The sequence below is a fragment of the Myodes glareolus genome, chromosome 4, assembly GCF_982192425.1.
Source record: "Myodes glareolus chromosome 4, mMyoGla1.1, whole genome shotgun sequence".
Lineage (NCBI taxonomy): Eukaryota > Metazoa > Chordata > Mammalia > Rodentia > Cricetidae > Myodes > Myodes glareolus.
The window spans coordinates 62,078,090-62,082,726 of NC_142029.1; positions in this window are offsets into that span (position 1 = coordinate 62,078,090).

The following is a 4,637-nucleotide window of genomic DNA, read 5'->3' on the forward strand; positions in this document are numbered from 1 at the left end:
TTGTATTTACAGAGTGAGTTCAAGGCCATATGGAGCAAAATGAGACCCTGTGTGGAAATGATGGAGCTAGGGAAACAGGGGAGTCAGTAAAGGGCTTCCTGTGTGAGCATGCCAAGACCTGGCTGATCTTTAGTACTTACATAAGATGGTCATGGTGACATATGCCTGTCATCCCAGCCTGGGAAGGCTGAAGCAGACAGATCCCTGGAGCTCACTCACCAGCCAGTCAAGGCTACTCGGTGAGCTTTAGACCAATTAGACACTCTGTTTCAAACTTCAACGTGGATGTCCACTGAGGAATAACTTCTGAGGTTAACTTCTGGACTCTACATGCATATACACATATGTCACCAGTGCACGTAGGCAGACAGACACATGTAGACACAGTGAAGAGGGTTGAGGATACAGCAAGTAGGAGACTGACTGCCTAGCATGTGTTGCTATAGGTTCAATCCCTCCTCCCCGTCCCCCAGCTCCTCATATACCTTGGGCTGACCTCAAACTCAGTACATAGAAAAATGTCCTTGAATCTGATTCTCTTGCTATCGCCTCCGAGTAGATTAGTGCATCACCATGCCTAACCTGGTCACTTTTTGAGATAGAAACATTCACAAGCCTGGGATGAAAGTGGGCAAGAGAAAGGAAGGGCTCATTTGTTCCCAGCACCTCATCCCCCTCCCCCCTCATCACTTTGCCCAGGCTTTTGCTTGGTTTCTGCTCTGACCTTACCATAGTTAGAATCTCAAAACTCATCATGGGGTTTTTAAAACCTCATTAGCATACAAACTGGCAATTGCAAGATCCAGGAAATTTACTCTCTGGAAATTTACTGAACTGTAAGCTGGGAGACCTGGCTGAGAGGGAAAAGTGGTTATTCTCGCCAGCCTGCACTGAGGCTAGCTGAGGACGGGGAATGGGGGGGGGGTGGAGTCCGGAGAAGGTGGCCATCTCTTTTCAGGCTCAGCAGGGATGAATGGGGACACAAAGGCAGACTGCGGAGCAGCAGAATCTGTGCTTTCTAAGTCATCATTTGAGACAGAGGAAGGTGAATTCCCATAGTAAAGTACTGTACTCAGGGTGGGTATTAAGAGTTAGGGCTTGAGTCCGGCTGTGGTTGGGCCTTCTTGTTTGGGGTTCTTGTTTATTTGAGACACAATCTCATGAAGCCTAAATCAGCTTCATATAAAAGGCGTAGCCAGAGATAACCTTGAACTCTTGATCCTGTTGCCTCTATTTCCAGCGGGTTACTGCTCTGGGTGCAGCAGCCCAACCTGACCTTGGGTGGTTGTGTGTGGTTTCAGCACCGTGTGGACAGAAGTTTCACCTCCTAAGGCAGGCTTGCCAGCCGAGAAAGGTCTCCCAGAACAAAAGCATTTAAAAAATGCTACACACTCTGTCTCTCACTGGATTATGAAATACACAGCTCTGCTCAACGCTTCAAAAGACCTTGCAGGAAAGAAACTTGCTTTGGTGTTAGGTAACCCAGTGTTTCCCAAACTCACTTGACCTCAGACTTCCTTTGTGCCCATTTTCCACTCACATACAGCCTGGGAGAGCCAAGGTCTTAATTTGTTTTTGGGAAGCAAGAATTCTACCACTAAACTACCAATGGTCTTTAATTTTTTTGGTACTGGAGTGTGGGCAAGTGTTTTGGCACTGAACTACACTCTCAGTCTTATTACTTTATTATTATTATTATTATTATTATTATTATTATTGCTGTTTTAAGATGTATTTGTAGGCTTTGTGAGTGTGTGCTATGTGGGTGCAGGTGTCCACCAAGGCTAGAGGAATCAGAGTTATAAGCACTTGTGAGCTGCTACATGTTGGTGCTGGGAACCAAACTCTGGTCCTATGAAAGTACAGTAGGAGTTTTTAACCATTGAAACATCTTGTCAGCCCTCTTTTTGTTTTATTTTGAGACAGGGTCTCACTAAGTGCCTAGGCTGGCCTTGAACTCCCTCTGTAACCCGGGTAAGCATTGAGCTTGCCGTCCCCCTTCATCAGCCTCCAGAGCAACTGGGATTTCTCATCTGTATTGGTATAGGAGGTCCTTTTGTTTGTGTGTTGCTTTCATTGGTTAATGTATAAAGAAATTGCCTTGGCCTAGTTGATAGGGTGGAACTTAAGTAGGCGGAGAAAACAGAACTGAAGGCTGGGGGGAAGTGAGGGCAGAGCCAGAGAAGCCATGGATCCTCTGCCTGAGATGGACACAAGTTAGAATCTCTGGAAAGCCACTGCTTTGTGGCGATCCACAGATTACTGGAGATGGGTTAAACAAATATGTAAGAGTTATCCAAAAAGAAGTTAGAGCTAATGGCCAAGCAGGGTTTTAATTGATACCGTTTCTGTGTGGTTATTTCGGGTGTAAGCTAGCTGGGCGGCTGGGACAAACAAACGGCCCCTCCTCCCAACACTGTATCACAGCAGAATGAAAGCTAAGTTTTTAAGATTCACTTGGAATGCAGGCATGGCAGCACATGCCTTGAATCTCAGCAGAGGGAAGCAGAGCCAGGTCGATCTCTGTGCCGCCAATCTAATCTACACACTGAGAGCTCCAGGGCAGCCAACACCCTGTCTCAGAAAAAAAAAAATCACCTGGGTTCAGAGCAGTGGCACATCTCTAATTGCACCACTTAGGTGCATAGAGTAGAAAAATGGGCAGTTTGAGGTCAGCCTCTACTACGCAGCAAGATCCTTTTCCTAAAAACCTAAAAACTAGAGAGCTCCAAACATAGCTGGGAATGATGGAAGTCAGAGGATCAGGAGGTCAAGTCTAGCTCAGCTACTGTGGTGGCTAATAGTCACCTGGGAGGCCGGCTCTGAGCATGCCTGTGGGAATGATCTTAATTAGGTTGACTAAGTGAGAAGAACTGGCTCCTGCTGGTGTCCCTGGACTATCTAAGAAGGAGACCATGAGCTGAGCTCAAACATTGGTTGCCTTTTGCTTCCTGTGAGCAGCTGCCTCAAGTTCCTGCTGCCGTCACTTTGTCAATGTTAAGCTGGAAACGCAGACCCCAGCCCCTCACATCTATCCTGGCCCCCAGGCCTGATTGTTGTATTGGTCTGGACTCCAAATCCCAGCATGACAGGCAGGGTCCGAACGACTCCCACAGGGTACTTAAGTGAACTCCCAAAAGAGGACCATGTGGTGTTGTGCCCGCCCCCCTTCCCACTCGGGGCCACCTCCGAGAGTGCAGGAATCCCATTAAACCTGGATATTTCTTAATTTGGCGCTTGTGATTTGGCTTGATTGGGATTTTTGCGTGGGCAGAGACCTTGCATTAGGAAAAATTCCTAACAGTCATTATCACCGACTGCCACCTCAAGCCAGGAGCTGGAGTAAATCCTCCTTCTTTATTCTGCTTCTGCCAGGGTGTTTCACCACAACCAGAAGAAAAATAACCAGGATGGCCGCATAGTGAGCTTGAGGCTGAGCTGAGCTACGTCAGACTCTACCTAGGAAACCACAGAGTTCCTTTGGGTTGTGACACCCAATGCTCAGGGCAGCTGGGCCAGTGGTGCAGTGAGCAGAGAGGGTTATTTGGGCGCGGTCTAGACCACGCGGAGTCCTGGCGATGATCACTTAGGAGGCACCATAATTTATTGTACCTCTCAGGGGACCTTCACAGAGCTGTTGAGGTCCTTCCCTCAACCCCATCATCTCTATTGTACAAAGATGAAATAGGGGCCCAGTAGAGGTAAAGTTGGGAAGCCCCTCAGCTTAGCATGCAGCAGACCTAAGAGTTAGTCAGTCAACTAACGAATATTATGGATATTCTTTTTTTTTTTTTTGTGGTTTTTCGAGACAGGGTTTCTTTGTAACTTTGGAGCCTGTCCTGGAACTAGCTCTTGTAGACCAGGCTGGCCTCGAACTCACAGAGATCCACCTGTCTCTGCCTCCCAAGTGCTGGGATTAAAGGCATGTGCCAACCACTCCCTGGCTAACTAACGGATATTCTATCTATGTTATGCCACCTCCCTGATATGGTGCATTTACTTATATTATTTGTGTGTGTGTGCATTGTCCACGTGGGTGTGTTTTTATGTGTATATGTCTGTGTGGGCGTGTGTGTGTATTGTATATGTGTGTGTTGTTGTTTGTGTGGGTATGTGTTTGTGTGTGTATGCTGTTCATGTGGGCAGGTATGTGTGGTCTTGGAGGATGGTCAGATCTGTGGGATGGTTCTCTCCTTTCAGTTTTAGGTGGGTTTCTGGGGTCAGTCAGGTCATCAGGCTTGCCGAACAAGTGTTTTATCTGTTGAAGTCACTTACCAATCCAACAGTTACATGTCATGGCACAATTTCCAGAGAGAATACTCCTTTTCTGCTCTTGAAGTCCAGCAAACCTCACTAAGGATACTACACCCAGTGGATATTTGGGTGTAGAACCAAGTAGGCAAATGAAAATGCTTGGCACTTTGGGCAAAGGAGGACTGTGATGGTTTGAATGAGAATGACCCCCATAGGCTCATGTATTTGAATGCTTTATCAACAGGGAGTGGAACTTTTGAAAGGTTTAGAAGGATTAAGAGGTGTGGCCCCGTTGGAGGAAGTGCTCATTCTGGGGGTTGGCTTTAAGGTTTCAGAGTCCTAGCTAGGCCCAGCATTGTTCTCTGAGTCTGATGATCAGGTGG